General features: G+C 46.4%; 1 long non-coding RNA gene across 1 annotated transcript; it reads left to right on the top strand.

Annotated features, from left to right (window-relative positions):
• Positions 1 to 467: 467 nt before the first annotated feature.
• Positions 468 to 3,544, top strand: LOC118976223 (uncharacterized). The gene is made up of 3 exons (XR_005064215.1): positions 468 to 793; positions 894 to 1,021; positions 3,322 to 3,544. It is a non-coding gene; the product is annotated as an uncharacterized LOC118976223 (long non-coding RNA).
• Positions 3,545 to 23,054: the final 19,510 nt, after the last annotated feature.

The following is a 23,054-nucleotide window of genomic DNA, read 5'->3' as shown; positions in this document are numbered from 1 at the left end:
TAGACTGTGGATTACACCTTCCCCTTAGAGTGTTTGTTGCACTTTGCATTTGTATCTTACTCGCTCATTTCCCCATCTCTGTGACATGAGCCTGTGAACTCCTCGAAGGTTGGGACTGTTGCTCGTTTGTGTTTTTATCACCTGCCCCTCCACCCAGCACGAGCTCAGAGCTTAGGCACACAAGTCTTCAGCAGAATTCTGTTGGGTTAAACTTGGTGTAGGCTGTGTGCCTGGGAATTGAACACATGGTGCTCTTTGGGGGTGATTAGGGAGAACGTTCCTGGGATGGATAGACAGCCAATAGGACCAGGAAGAGGGAGCAGCCGGGCCACTGCGGAGTCTCAACAAAGTCCACGGGGAGCTCTGGGCTGGGAAGGCAGATTTCTAAAGGGATGAGGCAATGATGCAGGCTGTCCTGGAAAGGGGGTGTGGCTTTGGGCAAGGTGACTCTTGTTAGCTACAGCTGGGGCTGCCTGGGCAGCACTTCCTGCACCAGGTGGAATGGAAACTTCCACTCTGACGGGGACACTAATGTGTAGTGCAGTGACCGCTGCACCCCCTTAGATGCTTCTGCCTTTCCTCTCAGTCCTGGGGCTCCCCTTCCAGTCCCTGCTGCCTGCTTTCTGCATCTTGCACTCAACTCAGGCATTTGGGGTGGTCCTGCCTGGTAGATCCCATCAGCCGACTGCCCCTCCCCATCCCCCCCTTCCTCACTTATTGTGATTACATTGAGGACAGCCTCTCTTGCAGCTAGAGGAGGCCATGAGGCACCATTCTGGCTGATGAGACAAACGTGAATGTCTGCTGGGGATTCCTGGGAGACTTTTCTTTCCTCATATTGTTGCTACCCCTTCCTCCTCTTGGCTGATTTCTCCCTTTTTCTTCCTGTTTAGAAAGAATGCAAGTGAGAAGCTGGCAGTGGACCAGTCATCTGGGACTCATGCAGCAACCAGGGGGACAAAAATTTCACCTCAGGACGACAGAGCCGAGAGCCGGATGCAGCAGCTGGGTACTGGTGTGGGTGAGACAAAGCCATAATTAGTCAAGCCGCCCCTGTGGCTGAGTTTCGGGTGTGTGCAGGTGGAGGAGACTCAGCTGGAAGACGAGGGGATGGCCGCCCTGTTACTCTGGCTGGTGTCTGTACGGACTGCTCAGTGCACCGTGGTGGTCTGGAAATACCTGGGCTGGAGCCGCGAGTCAGAGATTGTGGGTCTTGGGCTTGGGGAGCCGATGAAGAGTTTTAGGAACCAGGAAAGGGGCTCTAGGAAAGGGCGGGTACGATGGAGGTGAGGCAGCAAGCAGCGAGCACGAGGAGAGGAAAAGATTAGATCAAACTACCGCTGTTTGATAATGGTCATTTCCTGCCAACCCTCAGTGTCGCCCACACACCCAGGTCCTTTAGGGGCCCCACACGGGACTAGGATGGCGGCCTGGGAAAGCCTAGGCCTCAAAGATGGGCAGGACTGGGTCTGAATCTTGGATTCCTCACTGACTGAGAAATCAGCTATGCGACCTTGGGCAAATCACTTGGCCTCTCTGGGTTTTTCTTTGGGAAAAGATGTATTGTGACTTACAAATAGAGAAAGACCAAGAGAAATGCCAAGTCAGTTGGTGATAAAATGGAGGAACACCAGTGGGCACGGTGGGTCGGGCCACAGAGGGTGTGCACCACCACTCCACGTACTTGCTGGGGGCCCGCCAGCAATTCGGCTCTCAGCCCAGCAGCCAGTAAAAAGAGCAAAACACGTGCAGTTCTGGATTCTCAGGACTCACCAAATGAGGCACATAGTTCCCCCCAGACCCATTGCCATGCTCAGTGGAGAATGGATTCAAGGAGAGACATAGACGTGAAGCCTGTTCTGAAGTATTTTGCACAAGACCGTCTTGAGAAAGGGGTTAAGTAAGCTGGAAAGCCCCATCGATCAGACTTCTTCTTGGAGAGTCCCCCATCAATGTAAAGGCCCCGTGAGGCTCCCAGTGAACAAATTAGCATCCCGAGCTGCTGGAGCACAGAAGAGTACCTTCAGCTTCTTCCTCCTCTTGTTCCTGTTTCTCTGTAGCAGCTGCTGACCAGTGTATCCGAGTGCACGTGGCGGGGCCATGCCATCAGCGTCCTCAACTAGATCCGTGCGGTGGATACGGCAGTGCACTTGGAAGAGTCGTTTTAGAATGAAACACCCCTCCATGTAGGTTGGCGATGATATGTCGAAGCGTAATTCAGGAAGAGGTGTTCTCAGTGCGGGGAGGTGGGGAGTGGAAGCAGCGCCTGCCTCTCACTGGGCATTCCGTAAGTGTGCACAGGGTACAAAGTTTCACTACCTGAAACTAGTAAAAAAAGGTGTGGAATGCAGACTGTTATCAAAAAGTAAAATTAAAAGAAAATAAGTGTGCGTAGATTAACCTTTCCAGATTTCTGGACCTAGGAAACAGTCCCTTGATAAAGGATTAGGGCCATTCTTAGTGGATGAGTTATTCCTTTCTTCGTGGACTACATGGGTTGCAGTTTCCCTTTCATGGGTTTCTAAAGAGCAGGAGTAACAGTCCCAGACGTCCTCATGGAAGGGAAGTGCATTACAAGCAAATAAACACGTTTTTCCCAAGGGGAAGATCGTGTGCGTAAGGGCAAGAAAGGCCTGGGGTGGCCTGGTCATTCCTGCGGCCTTTGGCAGGAACCCTGGGCTCACTTTTGGAGTGAAGCCAGAGGAATGGCAGTCTGAAGCCTTGACCTTGGCCTTCTAGGCCAGTTTCTTTGAGTGGGTCAGTGTTGTAACTTTTACAGAACAAAAGGCTGCCTCTTGAAGTCACATCTGCTCATTGAACCACTGTCCTTCTGGGCCTGTGATATTGTTCTTCAATCTTTGGAGTGTGGCAGCGGGGGGTGGGGGTGGAGGTCACGTGGCTTTGGGGAGGAGAGAAGTGGGAGGTGGGATGCCCACTCTTGTCTAAGACCTAAAGCAGTGTTGCCTGAAGGTATGAAACTCCTGGGGTCCTTAGTGAAAACCTGGATTCTAGGGTACACTCCAAGCCTCTTCAGAGAGGCTTCTGAATTTTCAGGGGCAGAGCCTGGGACTCTGTATTTTAACAAGTCCCAGGTGAGTCTTATGACTGAGCAGGCCGGGGGGCTTGATGTCCAGCTCCCTGTCTCTGCTGTGAAGAAGCTTCGCATGGTAGCTTTGTGCCTGGTGACTAGAGCCACGTCCTGGCTCGAGCCATCCCAGGGAAGTTTGTTGGGCCGAGGGCAGGCAGACGGGAAGCATGACTTCCTGTGTGGGAAGCATTTGAACTGGGCTGTGGCAGCTTCTGCCTGGTCTTCCATCCCAGCACTTTTCTGAATCTACTCGACATCCATATTCAAGATTTGTCCAAGCCCCTGTGTGTCCATGAAGTTTTCAGCAGTGACCCAGCGCCAGGCAGTGGCTACCTCCTGCCCTGTTTCCTTTCACTTTTGTGCCTTTGTGTTACCCGGGCATCTTGATAAAAGGGCAGATTTGGGTTCGGTAGGTCTGGCCTGGGGCTTGGTATTTGGCCTTTCTGATAGGCAACCCGGTGATGTGGATATTGCCGGTCCACTCTCACGTGGACCAGCGAGGCTGCACATCAGACTGGTCAGCACTGCTGCTTCCTGCGGAGACTCGGTCTGACATTTCCCCAAGTACATCCCATAACGTTTTCTTTGCTCAGCACGGCCTCCACGGGCACCGCTTTCTGAATGTGCGGTGGGCACCATGGGAGCTATCAGAAAGCCACAAAACCAGCCTGATGCCTCAGAACTCCCTGGGTTGGAGCCAGGATCGTGGGTAATTCGAGGGAAGAACATGCCTTTACCCCTCTCTTAGCCCCTGCCCCCTTGGTTTCGATTCCCGTGTTGAAGTCCCCTCTCCTCACCTGTTCTTTTGCCTTTTTGTCATAGCTGCTGCACAAGGACCGAAACTAACAACCTTTGAGTTTAAGTTCTTAGAGTAATTCCCTTTTTGCAGGTTTTGAATTATCGGCATGAGTCATCTTGCCCCTGCTCTTTGAAAGTCTGCGTTTCCCTGGTCCCTGCCTCACCTCCAAGCCCACTCACTCCTGGGATGTGTCAGAGCTGCTTTGTCAGTGTCCTGGGAGACTCCCCACCTGCTCTGTCCTATTGACCTCCTTTCCGGGGCAGAGACGCTGGCCGAGGCCTCCCCCATCCACACCTTTCCAGGCTCTTCTCAGGTGTTTCCATGCAGGGTCTCCACTGTCCCTCCTGAGTTGGGCTTCTCGCTGGAGACCCATGCACCCTCCATGAGAAAGGGCATGACTCATGGGTCATAGAGGCTACACGTACGTGCACAGGCTGGGACCATGATGAAGCTCAGAAACTGGTGGGCTCATCATTTTATGCCTGGTCACCTCACCCCAGGTCACCAGGTGGGGGACTGGCCTGGACTGGGGCCGGGAGGTGGCTGGGCTGCAGAATTGCACCTGAAGGAGTGGGGGTCAGATGTAGCATCTCACTCAGGGCCCTGGCCCAGGGTCCCAATTCCATTCAAACAGTTCAGTCCATTGAGTAGGGCCTGGTGTTAAGAGGACAGATGTCACCTGAAATGCAAAAATCCAGCTGCTCTGTCCTCTAGGGGCCACACTGCATGTTGGGGAGGCTGAGGAGCCAGGGCAAGGGGACAGCCTCTTCTGCAGCTGAGCAAGATGCCAGAGCCCCACACAGGTGAACTAGAATCCACAGGGGGAATTTCAAGCCAGAGACAGAAATCACTGCTTCAGAGCCTAAGAGGGTACAGGGGCCCTCTTTCCTCCCCAAAGAGGCAGCCTGGTTCGAAGTACAAGCTAGACTCTTGGGATGTGTTCTTCTGGGTGGTAGAGTTTGGAAGGAGGTAGGTACACTTTTCCCTTTGTATTTTTACTTTTCAAAATGCGCTCAAAGCAGCCTTGTAATCTGGCTGTTAATCTAGAACAGTTTGCTTTGCTAGAAGCAGCCATTTTGACGGGAAACCTGCTATTTGTGGTATAAGTCGGGTTCCTTATCTCATCAAGGTGTGACTTGCAACACATTATATTGGGTTTGTTTTCAGTCTATTTTAATCTGTAAAATTTTGAAAAATCTATGTAAGCAAGTATGCTTATCTTTTATAGCTTCTGGATTCTTGCATTGTGATTATTAGTATAAGGGAAAACTATTGATATTTGTGTGTTCCAGAAGTTATTTTTCCTTGGGTTTTTAAGACATATGAACATGCAGAGTCTTACCAATGTTTTCTGGTTGTGTCCATCATACTTCTGGGGCCCTTAGACCCTTGTTAAGATGATGTTAAGTTATAATGGTGGTGGCAGGCATCTATAGACGGCTCCTGAAATTAATTGGCTTAGTTTTAATATTTTATCATTTGGGGTAATATTTTTAGAGGATTTTGGCAACACATTTCATTACAAATTGTTCTACAATTTCTTCTGTTTTAGAAGTAATTTCTGCCATTTTATCAAATAATTTTCAGTAGCTGATCTGACAAAAAATAGGTATAACTTTGACTCATTCATACAGGATGACTATTGTTGTGTTGGCTGTGGTCAGCTTTTAATTTGACTATGGGAAAAGGAGGTTAGTGCCCCTGACTAAACAGTCAGGTATTGCATGTTTAAAAAATTTTTGCAGCACACTGGTTGAAAATTGCTGATCTAATGCATTAAGAGAAAAGAGCTCCTAATGTAGACCGCCTTTTGGGGCCCAGATAATGTAACTTGCCTATTGTGTATTATTATTGTGCTATACTATGGATTTTATTCCCTGATGTTTTGACTTTTAGTTATGAATTCATCAGTAAGATGACTTAGAGATCAATTCTATCTTTAAAATAAACCGCCCTCACAAAATTCAATGGGACATTTTTCATCTTTTTCCATGAGCTGCATTGATTGAAATGCCATCGAAATTGCCTGTTCTTTAGAGGTAAGGTAGAACTTAGTGATGGAAACATTTGGTTCTGTATGTTTTCTAAAAGCAGTTACTAGTTTGCCTTTCTCCTTTTTCTCTGTTGATTAGTCTGTTCATACTTCGACTTCTTGGGTGCGTTTCGGTTATTTGAAATTTCCTAGGAGCTCTCCCATTTCCACAAGATTTTCCAATGTGTCACCCCAGTGCCGGGTGTAGAATTCGTCTACCCTGTTCACCCTCCTGCATGTGTGTGTCTCCTGTCTTACCCCTGACAAATGTGCAGTTCACGGGAGAACAAATCCAACTGGTTAACAAATTCACAAGTGTGTGCAAACACTCAAATTCCATGAACAGTGAGGTGTCCCCCTGCGCCCATTATACAAACCACATTGGAAGAGTGGAAGTTCCTGGTGCAAGGCGCTGGTGAAGGGCAGGGAGAAGTGAGAACTGCCCTCATCCACCGTCTGTGAAAAAGGACTGATTGGTCGGTGCTGTTTCAGCGGCCAGCCCGACAGGGTCTTTCAGACTTAGAGTCTGTAGCTGTATCCCATCGATCCCACTCCTGAGAATCAATACAGTGGAATAAAAGTACCAGTGACTGGCATTGATGTTAAAAAAAAAACATTGGAAAGGGATTAATCTTAAATACTGAAAAGGTTTGGTAAATTATGGCCCATCCACACTCTACAATATTATTTTGCTGTTAAAAAGAAGGAATGGATGCTCAACCAGCTTATTTGGAAGGATTTCCACAAAGTATTGTTGGATGAAAAAGTAAGATGCCCAGGACTGTGTATTATGTATTCTGAGCAACAGCCAAAAACCTTCCCAAACTCTCTGTCTGCATATGGTGTGTTCAGACAGGGACATGGGTCAGTTGTGACCCTTGGGGGTTTGTAGGGGCTTTGCAAATGTGGCTCAGCTCTGTATGGAAAACCTACGGAAGCAAAGTGGTGGGCAGGAGCCAGCCCTTCAAACCCAGTTTTCCTGTGGGAATGAGGCCTAGAAAATGCATACAGACTATTATGGCTTGCTCCTGCTAAAACTCCATCACCCTGGTCTAAAACAACAAATGTGTGTTGTTTATCTTCAGGGTAATTTCCAAAGCCTGTGTGAATTCTCCCAAGGACAAAGCTAATCAGCTCATTGCTATTCCCCTCAGCATGTTATTTTCATTTCCTTGATTGTACCTAAAATGTAGACAACAATATTCTGTGTAATAGGTAATAAATCTTTCTCTGATGTAAGACCCGAGGAAAACAACGAGAGCCTGTCTAGGCAAGGGTCGGCGCTCTCCTCTTGAGAGAGAAGCCAAGCCGTTCCCTTTTTCTCCACAGGATTGCTGCCGGTCGCCTGTGCATTTATTCTCATCATCAGCCACAATGGGCGGACTCTGCCGGCTGGAGTCCGCCACAGGGGTTATCTGAGATGGAGGGACGAGAGGGTGTGGACAGACTCTTAGAAAAAAAAAGAGAGAAACAAAAACCCTACTAAAAATAAAAATTTACCTTCAGATGTGTATGTATAATTTGATCCCATAAATGTAAAATTACATATGCAAATGTGTATTTTTGCATAAAGAAACCAGGAAGAAAGATGGAGAGTTGAGTATTGAATGGAGGGATGTCTAAGATTTACAATAAAGCTAAAAATCAGCAAGTTGAAGTGAAATAAGTACCATGCAATGGTACATCAGCGGAAGTGAGCAAAGAAACCTCCGTCTGTGTGGATCTGTTTGGATTTCTTTTTGCGTGAGCCAAGGGGGTGGGGGAAGGGAAGATGATTACCTTTGCTCTTATATACCTTTATTAAGAGTTTGCTTGCAACAACTGTACATGTATTACTTTTGTGATAAAAAAACATCAAAAAGGAAAAGGAAACCACAAAGGACAAAGCAAAATGAATCAGTCAATTATTATTAGCATGTAAAGATGCATGCCTCGGATCTTCTTTCTATCAAAGCCTCTCACAAAGTAGTTGACAGTAATTGCTTGTCCCTCTTCCTGTGATGCAGGCAGCCGGGGCGAGCACCACAGGGACGCACTCCTCCACTAGGAGCTGAAAAGTGATGATGTGACTATCCTATCCTTTGTTTGTTTGTGTGTGTGTTACCTGGGTTACATCTATGAAGGGACATTTTCTCTCCTCTATTACTTATGGCAATACTAACTTTAAGGACTATGCCGGTTAGAAATTCTTACTGCAGCAAAACGCAATGTCTGGTCTTTACACGCACCCTCACACGCACACGGTGGTAGATTAGAGATGGCTGTAGATTCTCTGACATTTCTCCCATCGAGAGATGAGACCTACGTCTCCTCCCTTGAATATGAGTGGGCTCTGTCACTGCTTGGATCAGTAGACTGTGGCGAAAGTGATGCTATGCCATCGCCAGGTCCAGGCATTGTGACTGGAAACTTGAAGGTTGCTCTCAAAGCTAGGGGCAGTTAGGTAAGAAGTCTGGCTACTCTGCTGGAGATCCCATGTACAGTGGGCCTGAGACCACCTGGACAGAGAAAGAAGCCCAGCCAGCCCCGGCCTCTCAGCCATCCCCACTCAGAGCATGTGAGTGCAGCTGTCTTGGAGCCTCCAAACCAGGCGGCCACCAGCTGAAACCCCAGTCAATACCTCGTGCAGAACAATTGCTCAGCCAAGCCCTTTCCAAGTACCTGACCCACAAAATTGCAAGACACAATACAGAGTTTGTTGTCTTAATTCACTGAGTTTGGGGGTTGCTTGTTATGCAGCCCTGGTACACAACACCCCCACCCGCATACCATTCAACACTTGTTCCTTAGAGAGGTTTTAGTCTTGAACCAACTCTTGTCTGAGCAGCATGCTTGGCCAAATCCACATTACCCGTATCAGATTAGTTCTTAATTAGCTTCTCTGAATCTCTTGTTGCCGGTTTCGAGCCGCTGTGTCCTCTGCTCCCAAATTGAACTTCCTAAAACAGCCCTACGCTTAGGTCCGTATCAGTTACGTTTCTTCAGAAAGATACAAACACTGATGCTTGTGCTCTGGATGGATTTGTGGGAAGGAGGAACAGGAAGCTCCTGGGCTGAGGGATAAGCAGGACAGCCTGACATTGGGAAGAACAGGGACTCTGGGGACCTCAGCCGTGGGGCTTTGTGCACCTGCTCGCTAGAGACCTGCTTTGAGGTAACTCAGTTCTACCTGCCTTTGGTTCTAGATTGTTTTCATTGAAAAGTTCAAAATCATTTTATTTGAAAATTTTAAATCTAATTGTGCAGTGTGGGTCAGCCCCAAGGCCAGGAAGCAGAGTGGGTGAGCATGGCCACTGCAAGAATTTCTGTGAGCTGATGGACAGCTCTCTGGGGGTCTATCACAGTCCACCCCTTGGCTGCGTGTAAACACACACTTGACCTTCTTACCCTGACTATCCAAAGGTGACCCAGGATAGCAGGATAAATGTGGAAACACTCAGCCCCTCCATGGAGGTTGAGGGGGGAGCAGCTTGAAGCCATCACCCACTGCTGCACCTACAAATGAGTTCTCGAGTTCACTGTTGTCACCACTCCCAGTAATGGCAATTACAAAAATTATTGATTTGAGAGAGAGAGGAAGGGAGAAAGAGGTATCAAGTTGTTGTTTCACTTATTTATGCATTCATTGGTTGATTCTTGTATGTGCCCTGACTGGGGATTGAACCTGCAACCTTGGTGTATTGGGATGATGCTCTAACCAACTTAGCTACCAGGCCAGGGCCCAATGATGTCAATTTCTATTGGAGTTTCACTGTGAGCTCATATTGATAATCTGAAACCTATGAACCAATGATGCATTTAACTATAACCAGCATAACTTATACATAATAACAGGAGAAGTAAAGATGAAAGAAAATTACAGGCAGAAATAATAACACGTATTTTGCAACTGGTATTTAAGACCCATCCTCCACTCCCGTTTCATGCTGCCCTTTCTTTTAGCCACCGCCTCCAAGGGTGGAGTCCTCTGAGGTCACCCAACCTGTCATTCCTCGGTCATCTGAGACAGTCACAGGCCCATCTGCAGAGGAGGGCAGAAGTTTCTGTCTAACTCCTACTTTGGGGTAGAGTAGTGCAAGGAGACACCTAACTAGTTTTCCTACATGTTTCACACACATGATATATACTCCTATGAAATATATATCTTTTCTTTTCTTTTTTTTGCCATTTCTCTATTTGAGTAAAGAAATGACAGTGTGGTCAGGTGGTATTCTCAGTTTCCAATTAAGGAGAACTTTGGGGAGTACCTTGGGCACTACAACCTCAAGACCTGAGGAACTTAGAGGTGTGAGGACAGGAAGTAACATGTATGTGAGGGGGAAAGAGTGCGCGCTGTGCCACCGCCTCCTCGTGTGGCTCCTGCAGCTCAGTGCTTGGGCTACATCATCTTCAGAGGCTAGAGCATCTCTGTCTTCCAGCTGTCGCCTCAGCTGGTAGCTTGGCTACATGCTTACATAATTTTAAAAAATCAATGGACTTTCAGGCGCAGTAAGAAAAAGAAAAGTGGGACATCAATGCATCCTTAGTTAGGCTTCTTCTAAGACTTCCTGAAAGATCTATAATTCTTGAAATAACCACACGAATGCTGCTCTCTTTTCAGTTTTAAGTCTTATGAGTCATCAGACAAAAATAGCACACTGATTTTTAACAAGTACCCAACAGAGGTAAAATTTATGTAAGAATTCAATGCTATTCAGAGAATGGGGTTGAGGTAACAGGAGACAGGTAAAAAAAAAAAACATATATATGGTTAAAAGAATCTACCTTGGGCTTCAGCTTTGACCTTAGTCATCAGAAAGGCAAAAAACTAGATGCTGGCAACAACGTCATTTCTGGGATTTCTGAACTTATGCATGATCAGTGGTCATGTGATCATGTGTGTTCCCATCATTTCAATGTATGTAACACAAGCACAAGTTTATTGTAAATAACTGAACATTCAGTTACTCACATGTGGATGTAACTCGGAGGGAAAAATCTCCTTGTGTGTTTCATACATTGAAATTCTACCAACCAATTGAAACATAAAATGTACATTAAATATTGCAAGAGTGAAATGCTGCAACTAATGATAGTGTCAGCTGTCAATTTTGTACAGCTGTCAATGTACAAAAATTAAGATGCTTCAAATGGTTAAATAAATAAAAAATAGAATGGAGTTAAAACAAGTAATAAGGGAAGTGGGTGTTATGTGGACACTATGGGAAGCACATTAAGTCAGAGTTGGATCAAGAGATGTTTATAAACATATAAATAACAAAAGGTAGAATAGAAAGAATAGAGATTATGGAGGTTTAATTGTATTATTTTCATCTTTGTAGTTGTTTGACTTACTAGATTTATTTATAAAATTAAACAAAATGACCTTTAGGTAGTATAATTAGGACTTCTGGTCAAGATGGCTGCGTAGGCAGACATGGCTCCCCTCTTCACAAAACCACGTCAAAATTACAACTAAATATAGAACAACCATCACTCAGAAATGTCAGAAATCGAGTTGAATGAAAATCTGACAACTGAGGAATTAAAGAAACCACATCCATCCAGACTGGCAGGAGGGGCGCAGATGCAGAACAGGCTGCTCCCAAATGCATGTGTGGTGGATACAAATTCGGGAGGGAAGTCTTGGGATCAAGGAGTCCCAGCTCCACACCAGGCCTCCCAGCGTTCCAGTGGCTGGAAGATAAGTCCACAACTTCTGGCTGCAAAAACCAGGGGGGATTGAGTCAGTGGAAGAAACTTGTGGAACCCCAAACCACTTCTCTTAAAGAATTCACACACAGACTCATTTTCTCAGACTCACTCCCTCTGAGCTCCAGCACCAGGGTAGCAGCTTGAAAGGCACCAGTGACATAAAGGGAGGAACTGAAGTGTCTGGTGTCAAGGCAAATAGAGGCCATTGTCTCTTTTCTAAACCTTTCCCCAACAGAGCCAGCAAGCTGGTGCCATATCTCAGACTCCATCAACCTACCTAACACAGTTTGACCCACCTTGGAAATCCCCAGAGACTCTGCCCCACCCACTGCTTTTCCATATGAATGGCTGGTCTTAACTCTTGCTTTACAACTTCCTAAATCCTATCAAACAAGCAACAACTAGCCTCTGAGTCCCAGGCCTGGCACTAGCAGCAGCCAACCTACATTCACAGCTTGGCTTCACCCGGGAATCTCCAAGGCCAGCACAAGTAGCAGCCATCTCATTGCTTTATAGCTCAGTCAGGATGGCCCTGGGCAAAACCCAAATGGGGGCTGACCTTGGCCTGTACCACCTGGGAAATCCCAGAGCCAGGACACCCAGTGGACAGCTACAGACCACATCAGAGCACCACCATCCTGTCCCCACACAGCTGATCCTCCATGGAGGGTGGAAGTTGGTGGTCAGTGGTCACAGCCAGTCCTTGCAGCTGACTGGCCTGCGTAAACCCCTCCTGTTGACCTGCCGACAGCAACCAAGGCTCAACTACAAGAGGAGGGTGTACTCAACCCACACAAAGGTTATTTATCTAAATATAAATAAATAAATAATTGAATTAAAAATTGTAAAAAGCCTTGGCTGGTATGGCTCAGTGGATTTAACACTGGCCTGTGAACCAAAGGGTCACCAGTTCGATTCCCAGTCAGGGCACATGCCTGGGTTGTGGGCCAGATCACCAATGGTGGGTGCTCAAGAAGCAAACCACACATTGATGTTTCTCTTCCTCTCTTTTACCCTCCCTTCTCCTTTCTTAAAAAAAAATAAAAATAAAAAAAGTATTTTATAAAGTTAAAATGAAAGATTTTGTTTCTCTAAGTTTGGGTAAAAAATGTGGGTGTGCATTATACATGGCAAAATATAGTATTTAAGAAAAAGAAGAAAGTCAAATCTATGAACAATAAAATGGCAATAAATACAAATCTATAAACAATAGATTCTAAAACACAAACTAAGCAACCAAGAGGAACAGAGAAAGAATTACGGATACAGAGAACGTTTTTGTGGTTGCCAGATGGGATGGGGGTGTGGGAAATGGGTGAGGAGGTGAGGGGATTAAGAAGTACCAATAGGTAGTTACAGAATAGCCATGGGGATGTAAAGTACATACAGGAAATGGAGCAGCCGAAGAACTTACATTCATGACCCGTGGACATGAACAATGGCTGGGGGGGGCGGTTTCCTGAGGGAGTGGGAGGTGCTGGGTGGAGGTGGGAACAGAGTGGGAAAAAATCAGGACGCGGTAAAGCATAACAAATAAAATATAATTTCAAAAAGCAACTAAAAAAACTGTAATTAATTTTTAGTTTAGTCAATTCAGTTTTAGCCAGGAATCTTTCCAGAAGTTTCCCTATTTGAAAATTCTTCTCACCTGTGAGAACAAATCAAAAGCAGAATGATAAGAATCCTACCGCGACGTTTCCCAAACGGACTCCGGGAGAACGTACGAGAATATCCATGACAAACCTCCTTTGGTCCAGACATAAGAAAGAATATAAGGCAGAAAGAAGAAAAAAATGTTGAAGAAAAGGAAAGCCCCCAAACATATTTAATTTCCCCAATCCAACTTTGAAACAATCGCTGTCACAAGAATGTTTTACAAAGACAGTCTTCATTTTCGAAAGAGACTTGAAAACATCGAGGCTAAAATTTAAACAAAAACCGTGTGAAAGCGATTGTTAGAGGTTGCCGACGCCTTTCAGGGGTTGAAGGAATTGGAGATTTGTCCAGGCCGTGGAGTCTAGATGCAAAGATCGTTCAAGAAGCCCCCAAGCTGCAGTTCCGAGCACAAGAGGGTTCCTGCCAACTCCGCAGGTGCTGCCCTTGTGCCTGGCACACCTGGTCCTCGGACACGCAGACACAGCCAGCTGTCTCTATTTTCAGACCTTTGAGAGCATAGAGGAGTCACACCAAAATATATCAGGCTCTTACTTATTTGCTTGTCAAGATTTCTGGATCTCAAACAGGTAGCCACGGGGTGAATCGAAAGGAAAAAAATATGCATTGAAAGGAAAATCAATAAAGCAAAAATGTTTGCGATTGTCATTGAAAATGGAAAACACATGTTGAGTGATGAGTAATTCGGGGATCACGAGCATGCAATGTTTTGTTCACACCTTTTGGTGGGGCTTTCGGAAGCACCTGCCACGCACGGAGCACAATCTAGCAGAATCGCCGGTCACCAGCAAAAAGGTGGAAGGTCACATGTAGTACTCGGTCTTTAGCTAACGGTTAGCTGTACGACTTAAAGGAGATAGTGAAGCAGCTTTGATACACTTTTATCCCAAAGGCTAAAATGACTGATGTGTTCGAAAGGCTGTTTGGTGAAAAGAAGGGCTAACAACACTTTGCAGATAACAGGACAGGCAGAGTGGAACTGGCCAACAACCAACTGCTGTGAAAAGAAAAATAGCGGGTTTACTGGAGTCCACTGAAAGAGTCGTGTTGCAAACACCATCCTGCCGACTCAGGACTGCTGAAAGAGCCTGCAGTCCTCCCGTCCAGAGTGGGGCCTGCCTGAGACCACCTTTAAAACACATGTATTGCCCCTCCCATTGCTCCAGAGCACCTTCCTAGATTCAAGGTTTAAGAACGAACTCTTCTCAAGTGCTGGTATGGAAGCCCAAAGTTATGGAAAAATACGAGAAAGGGAAACTATGAAAGTGAAGGCCATAATCATAACCCTGCGTCTTGCTTGCGTTCCTCAGAAGGCAGAGCCTAAGGGCAAGATTCATGTGCCAGACAGGACTTCATCTGGGCCTGTGATCTCAGGCAGCAGACATCAGGGACAGGGTAGGAAGCAGGGAAGGAGAGGGGGCTAGGACAAGGATACAGTGTGGCCACTGCCACAGGTGCTGGCAGCTATGAGACACTTCTCAACACTGTCCATCTGGGGGACAGAGGTCGACACCTTTCCCCATCAGCTCCAGTCTCCCACTGGACATCAAGTCCCCTGCACTTCCGGTTTGCATGTGCGTCTGTTGAGTGTTGAAGGTGGAGTCCTGGGATAAGTGAGAGGCATGACCCTGGCCTGGCCCAGGTGCCATCAGGCTGTACCTGTGCGAGGGGACGGGGGCCCATGGCAGAAAAGACCAAGGGGATTGGAAGTGGCTCCTAAGAGGTGTCCACATAGTCAGCTTCTAGTCCTAAAATATCTTCTTTCAGCAGGGCACAATGAAATTGCATTGTCACCAGTGATGATATCTCCAATTCCACTTGAAGAGGAGATAAATTGTCACGTTCACTGATTACCAGGAGAGATAAAGAAAGGCAAGGTTAGTGACTCAGTGACAACATCATCACCGTGAGCACTTTCCCATACTGACACAGTAAACACAAAACCGCTCCTTGGCGACCTGGGTTGGAAAAAAGGAACCGGGCAGCAGCGACCGCAGGAGCCACCGAATGCTGACAGTGTTGAGAAGTGACTGTCTCTGCACCGTGATGTCACACGTTAAGAATTAGAGCACTCGCTTTTAATAATCCAGTTGCAATTACAATCACACGTATAAGTAAGGTTTCAGATTGTTCTTAAATCCCAGCAATTTTTTTTTCCGGTGATGGTGACCATCAGTTTGGGCCTAAGGTGCAGCCAGGTAGCGAGTTTTAGCTGACACTGGATCATGCAGTGTTTGCCCCACATGTGCAGCTGGTTAGCTTCTAACCCAATATTGTACGGCTAACCTACTAACCTGTAGTGACCTGTTGGACATGACCTATTGGACATATCCTATTGGACAGTGTTTGCTCTTTGTTGGGGTTACTCAGAAGTACACGGTCAAGTCTGAGTTTCCTTCTTTCAATTGCCAGGGCCTTGGAATGGGTGATAAGGAAATCTGTTTATGGCTTAATCTTACTCTCCTGTCCTTATTTTTCTTTATGCTCTTTTTTCTCATCTAATAACATCACATTTTAAAAGTTACTCTTTATGAAAGTTATAATAGAGCATAGTAAGAAATTAGAAGTAGTGTCTCCTGCCCCACCCCTGCCCAGTCCTCTGAGGTGACCACTTTCATTTCTAGTGGCCATTTCTCCTGGTGCTGACCTCTGTGTTGTTAGGTAATACATTTACATTGCGACCTCACAGTATATCCATTTTTGACATTGTCTGTTGATTTCCTGCTCTTGGTTTCCTACTCATCTTTACCTTTCAAAGCTTCTTTTAACTTCGGTTTAAAAATTTCTAAACTTATAACAGGGTCTGGCACAAACAATGGCCCTTTTTTATTACAAAAGCTTTTATTACAAAATCATGAGCACGTAGTTCTGTAGCATAACAATATCACACTCAAGTGCACCATAGGACATTTTAGGTGAAATGTTCAAATTAAAACTCTAAATTATTACCCTCATATTATTACCTTACCCATCACACTCAAGCAGGTGTTACTTCTGCTGGACCCTGTATTTTTATTTTTATTTTTTTAAAGATTTTATTTATTGATTTTAGGCAGAGTGGAAGGGAGGGAGAAAGAGAGGGAGAGAAATATCAGTGTGTGGTGACCTCTTGTGCGCCCCCTACTGGGGATCTGGCCTGGTCCACAACCCAGGCATGTGCCCTGACTGGGAATCAAACAGGCAACCCTTTGGTTCACAGGCCCGTGCTCAATCCACTGAGCTACACCAGCCAGAGCTGGACCCTGTATTTTTAAATTCCAAAAGTGTTTTCTTGATTTCTGATGGTTCCCATTGTGCCCTGACTGGATTCCTGACCTGGAAATAATACAGGACTGTAATGACTTGCCTCAGCAGGGGAACCAATCACAGAAGAACGCACACAATTGAAGTTACTGTCTGGTTCAGCTATAATACTCTACTGTTACTCTCCAAGACTCAACAGTTTTTGCGTTGGCCACCTGGAGAATTAAACGGGACTGCTGGGTCTGCGTTTCTTTTATCTGTGTGGGGACACTAATTTCTGGTATTTGCCTTGGGGGGTAGAGTGTTGGTTTTGATCGGCAGGGCAGATGGCCTCCACTTGGACCTTCCTCTCCCAGTCACCTTTCTCTACAGTCTGAAACCCACTGTGGGAATTGGGAATCCCACCCCCCAACACATCCCTGTCTTTGCTGAGTGTATCTATCCCTTCACTGCACTTGGGAACTGGTGAAAAAGTCCCAAGGTGGGCTCAGGGCCCTATTCAGCCCATAATGACACAAAGTCACATTGAAACACACCCTGGCTGGTACAGCTCAGTGGATTGAGTGCTGGCTTGCAAACCAAAGGGTTGCTGGTTTGATTCCCAGTCAGGGCACGTGCCTGGGTTGTGGGCCAGATCGCCAGTAGCGGGTGCACAAGAGACAGCCACACACTGGTATTTCTCTCCCTCCTTTCTCCCTCCCTTCCCCTATCTGAAAATAAATAAATAAAATCTTACAAGGAAAAGAAAGAAACTCTATCCAGGCTCTCATGAGCACCTACCCCAAGGCCAGCTGACCTCCATGACTTCCTGGGTTGTTCGGAATTACTGTAATTTACAACTGGCACCCAATGACACCTAACAAGTTTGCATGTTGCTTTTCCCAATACATGCTATTCCAGCAAAAGTGGCTGCAGGCCCACTGGGGAACGGCTAGGGTGAAGGACCTCATGAGTGGCGATATTGGAAAGCTCTTCCTCAGAGACGGGTGGTTTCCTCATCATCAAGAGGCCCTGGTTCTGTGAATTGACTCACTTCTGAGAATTTGGAGAGAGGCTATGCTCTCTTTCAAGCAACTCAGAACAGACCTTGTTTTTGCCATATGTAAAAATTTTTTGAGTAAGACATGACCTAACTCCTGGCGTCCCCATGGTGAGTGAACGCCGGAAGGGTTCCTGGATGTCAGATCACTCCGCACAGCCTGACCACTGTCCTTTTTTGGTTGTTTTTTGTAACCAGCCACACCCATGGTGCTTCTGGCAGGTAAAACCTCCACATTGTAGTCTGCTCCCCAACTTGCTGAGGCCGGAATGGTATCTCAGTTACAGCTCCTCCCACCACTGATGGGCTTCCTTGCCGACCTTGTCTTCCTGACAAAGGAGAGGAGGGTCTTCCCTGCTCTGCAGAGAGGAGAGTGGGGTAGACTGGCTGGAACCCACACGATAGGGTGGGTGATATAATGTTCCGGTCATCCTCTCATTTATCTCAGGGCATCCCTGCCCTTTCACACTCACGAAGCATGGGCAAGAATCTGGTCCACATCTGTAATGGCCCAATCAGAAAACTCTTAGAACCTTAGCTTTTGAGTTCAGTATTTCTGAGGAGTGCACATACCAATAAATCCAGCCCAATCCAAAATTCTGTTCTGCCCTCTTTTTTTTACGTATTATTTTTATTTCTATTTAAAAATATATTTTATTGATTATGCTACTGTAGTTGTCCCATTTCCCCCCTCTATTCACCTCCATCCTGCACACTTCCTCCTACCTGCATTCCACCCGTTTAATTCAAGTCCGTGGGTCACACATATAAGTTCTTTGGCTTCTACATTTCCCATGCTGTTCTTAACCTCCCCCTGTCTATTTTCTACCTACCATTTATGCTACTTATTCTCTGCAACTTTTGCTCCTCTCACTCCCCTGCTGATAATTCTCCATGTGATCTCCATTTCTGTGATTCTATTCCTGTTCTGTTTGTTTGCTTAGTTCATTTTTGTCTTTGGTTTGGTTGTTAATAACTGTGAATTTGTTGTCATTTTACTGTTCATATTTTTTATCTTCTTTTTCTTAGATAAGTCCCTTTAACATTTCATATAATAAGGGCTGGGTGATGATGAACTCCTTGAACTTGACCTTATCTGGGAAGCACTTTATCTGTCCTTCCATTCTAAATGATGGCTTTGCTGGATAGAGTCATCTTGGATGTAGGTCCTTGCCTTTCATGACTTGGAATACTTCTTTCCAGCCCCGTCTTGTCTGCAAGGTCTCTTTTGAAAAATCAGCTGACAGTCTTATGGGAACTCCTTTGTAGGTAAACATCTCTTTTTCTCTTGCTGCTTTTCAGGTTCTCTCCTTATCTTTAACCTTGGGTAGTGTAATTATGATGTGCCTTGGTGTGTTCCTCCTTGGTTCCAACTTCTTGGAGACTCTGAGCTTCCTGGACTTCCTGGAAGTCGTTTCCTTTGCCAGATTGGGGAAGTTCTCTTTCATTATTTTTTTTTAAATAAGTTTTCAATTTCTCACTTTTCCTCTTCTCCTTCTGGCACCCCTATGATTAGGATGTTGGAATGTTTAAAGTTGTCCTGGAGGTTCCTAAGCCTCTCCTCATTTTTTGGAATTCTTGCTTCTTCATTTTGTTCTGGTAGACTTTATTTCTTCCTTCTGGTCCAAACCATTGTTTTGAGTTCTGGTTTCCTTCTCATCACTATTGGTTTCCTGTACATTTTCCTTTATTTCACTTAGCACAGACTTCATATTTTCCTCTAATTTACAACTATATTCAACCAATTCTGTAAGCATCCTGATTACCAGTGGTTTGAAGTGTGCATCTGATAGGTTGGCCATGTCTTTGTCACTTAGTTGTACTTTTTCTGGAGCTTTGATCTATTTTTTCTTTTGGGCCATTTTTTGTCTCAGTGCACCTGTCAGGTAATAAGGGGCGGAGCCTTAGGTGTTCACCAGGGCAGGGCAACCCACATGGCTGCATTGTCATGCTGTACCTGGAGGAGGGGTTTGAGAGGGAACAGTGTTGCCTGCTTTGCTCTCTGCCACTTTTCAGTCACTTCCCCCACTACCCACAATCAAATTGGGCCCTTCTGGTGCTGATCCCTGGGAAGATGTGTTTGTGTACATTTTAGGAGCCTGTGGGTCTCTCCAATAAACTCTCCTGTGAGTCTGAGAGTTTCTCCTGCTGCTGCCTCGGCCCCCACAGGTGTTTTCAGTCAGAGGTGTGAGGCTTTATTTCCTGGAGCTGGAACCCTGGGTTGTGCAGTCTTCTGTCTTGCTCCCCAGTTGTTCCTCCCTGTTTATCTGCCCACGAATGTGGGACCACCCAGTCTGCCAGCTACAGCCTTGCTGTGAGTCCTCTCCACCCAGCTGCCCATCTCTGTCCCTCCTACTGGTCTGGATATATGTTTCTTCTTTAACTCCTTGGTTGTCGGACTTCCATACAATTCACTTTTCTGTTAGTTTGGGTTGTTTTTTGTTTTCGAATTTGTCGTTGTGTTTCTTTTGGTTTTGCCGGGAGGCACAGTGTATCCACCTACACCTCCATCTTGGCTGGAAGCTGTCTGCCCTCTTTTATTAAGCCCTCTCAAAATCCAGACTCAGAGTTCTGAAAACCACAAATGAAACAATTTCTGTAGTTCCTATGGAGTCTTGCGCCCTACTCTGATTCTGCATTTTACCTTCCGGGCTATGTTGAACTCACACCCTGTGTACTAGGTGAGCAACCCTGAAGAGTGGCATGAGGGATGGACCCTTGACTTTGGCTAAGGAAACGGGTCCTGTGGGAAGGGGGGGGTGTGGGTGCTCGGGTGTCACAGAGCACAGGAGGGTCAGGCTTTTGTGAGTCCCCAGCATCCTACCAGGTATTCTCATCCAGTTTTCTGCAAATGAGTGAATTTAACTTCTGTGATGATTAAGATACATGCCAAGTCAGGCTCCACATTTGTTTCCAAAAGTCAACCTGGTAGCTTCAGGTAATAAGAAGTTTTATTGTTTGTTTGCTTTTGTTTTTTTTGCCCCAACATGGTCACAGAAGGGCTCTAAGTTTCAGTCTAACTTGAAGACGAAATCTGCAGTATTTGCAGAAATTTGAGGTTTCCATTGTTGCTGTTTTGTTTTGATTTAAGTTGCTCAGTGCCTTCAGAAGCAACCACCCTACCTCTGCTTCCGATGTTCCTCACTTTCCTCATCAGCTCAGAGGACAGCAGCGTCTTCCGGCCACCCACCCCCACACCTGACCAGGCTCTGTCCTCAGTGGGCACACAGTCCAAGGTGACGACTGGACGGGTGGTCTCTGTCACATGTGCCGCCGTTTTCCCATTTTTGATGTGCTATGAGTCTCACCTCCTGAAAGTCTGGTGTCTGAAAGCTGCTCTCCAGCCTCCATTCCCCCATCAGTTAACTTCCTTGATGTATAAACAGCCCCAGCTGCAGATTGGAGTGACTCCATGGGCACAGTTAGGACAGCTCTCGACATGGAAGGAGGAAGGACCATCGGACCCCAGGTGGGGGAGGTCACGGAGCCTCTCTCTAGGTCACAACCACAGGATCAACCAGTTCTGCCCATCTCTGGGTATCTTCATTCGAGTTTTCAAATTCCAAGTGGCCTTGCTCAGGTCAGGCGAGGATCAGTCACTCATGGGTCAAACGAGTCAAAGGGGACCTGGGAGAAGCCTGGTGAGGGTCACTGTAGGAATCACCATGAGCTGAGCAACCCCCCTGGTTTGCATCTATAGCAGAGTCACCCCTGTTGCCCACAGGATATAGTCAAACCCTTGGCATTTCAGATCCTCAATGCAGGCACCAGAGCTCTTGCTTCCAGGCCTCTCTCTCCTGGCCCTCAGGCATCTCCCTCCCACGCTGACTGCTCCTCTCTGCATTGCAAACTTCCTCTGCTCGTCCCCAGCTCTGCATTTCCTTAACCCCTTCCCGTAGCTTTCTTGAGAGGTATAGTTTCCTGCCTTTAGGATCTGGCCTAGTGCCTCCTCCTTCAGGAAGTCTTCCCTGAACACTTACTTGACACTTTCCATATATTTTCTTTTATTGCCGATTTGTTTTCCTGTGCTATATATTGTCTCCTTGTGTCACTCAGGGTCCAAGCAGGAAATGACACACTCAAATTGGGCAATTTGAGGAGAGTTTAATATAGGGACTATTTACATGAGTGACTGCAGGGTGAAGGGAGAATGCTGTGCCCTGCGTTAAGAGCAGGATGACCAGCCCTAGGTCTGAGGGGTGAGGGGTGGGAGATGCGGTGTGGAGGGGTCCTGAACTAGGCTATGGGACCAGCTGTTGGGGGGTTCAGCCGCCCCCCAGTGCTGCTGCATACAGGTGGAGGCTGGGGGGGGCAAAACACGGACCTTCTTGCCCTCCTTTCCTCCCGCCTCCTGCAGGTCCTCCCATGGGCCTAATCCGGAGAGCAAAGACAATACCAACGACATGGTCTGTGCAGAGCAGCTTCTCAGACACACGGCAGGGGAGAGAAAGGCAGAATGTGGGTCTGGGCTGGGAGGGATCACAGAGTGTCCCACACACCTCATTAGATAAATTACAATCCCCAGGGATGTAAATGGCATTTCCTAGAGTTTTGCAACTCAGCTGGACAAGATCGGACACAGTCCTGACTTTCTTGCTGTAGTATCATGCAGCATGACCTAATGACTGCCCAGGGCCTGCCAGGCTCTGACCGTGGTGCAGGCCCCCTAGTGTTCACATTTCCCACTGCAGCTCTCACTGACGCCGGTGTCAGCAGGTGAGGTCGATTTGCGGTTTGGGGCCAGCCTGCCTGGACCACAGGCTGAGCCGGGAAGCATCTTGTCCTATCCGGACAATTGAGATTTCAAGAGGCAGCCCTTCTTCTGGTGGCCTAGGTTCATATCTGTATGTATATTTAATATTATTGCTTTTTTTCTTCTCTGCCTTATTTCTCAGCCAGGATTTGGGTCTTTAACATCTTTTTTAAAAATATGTTTTATTGATTATGCCATTACAGTTGTCCCATTTCCCCCCTTCATTCCCCTCCACCTTGCACACCCCCTCCCATCCACATTCCCCCCTTTAGTTCATGTCCATGTGTCATAAGTTCTTTAGCTTCTACATTTCCCATACTACTCTTGCCCTCCCCCTGTCTATTTTCTATGTACCGTCTATGCTACTTATTCTCTGTACCTTCTCCCCCTTCTCCTCTCCCCCCCCGCCCCCCAGCTGATAACCCTCAATGTGATGTCCATTTCTGTGGTTCTGTTCCTGATCTAGCTGTTTGCTTAGTTTGCTTTTGTTTTAGGTGTGGTTGTTAATACTTGAGTTTGCTGTCCTTTCACTGTTCATATATTTATCTTCTTTTTCTTAGATAAGTCCCTTTAACATTTCATATAATAAGGGCTTGGTGATGATGAACTCCTTGAACTTGACCTTATCTGAGAAGCACTTTATCTGCCCTTCCATTCTAAATGAAAGCTTTGCTAGATAGAGCAATCTTGGATGTAGGTCCTTGCATTTTTGTAACATGGAATACTTCTTTC

This window comes from Sturnira hondurensis, unplaced genomic scaffold, assembly GCF_014824575.4.
Source record: "Sturnira hondurensis isolate 20B ecotype Veracruz unplaced genomic scaffold, ASM1482457v3 Scaffold0020787, whole genome shotgun sequence".
In the NCBI taxonomy this organism is placed as follows: Eukaryota; Metazoa; Chordata; class Mammalia; order Chiroptera; family Phyllostomidae; genus Sturnira; species Sturnira hondurensis.
This window is presented reverse-complemented; position numbering and strand designations above follow the sequence as displayed.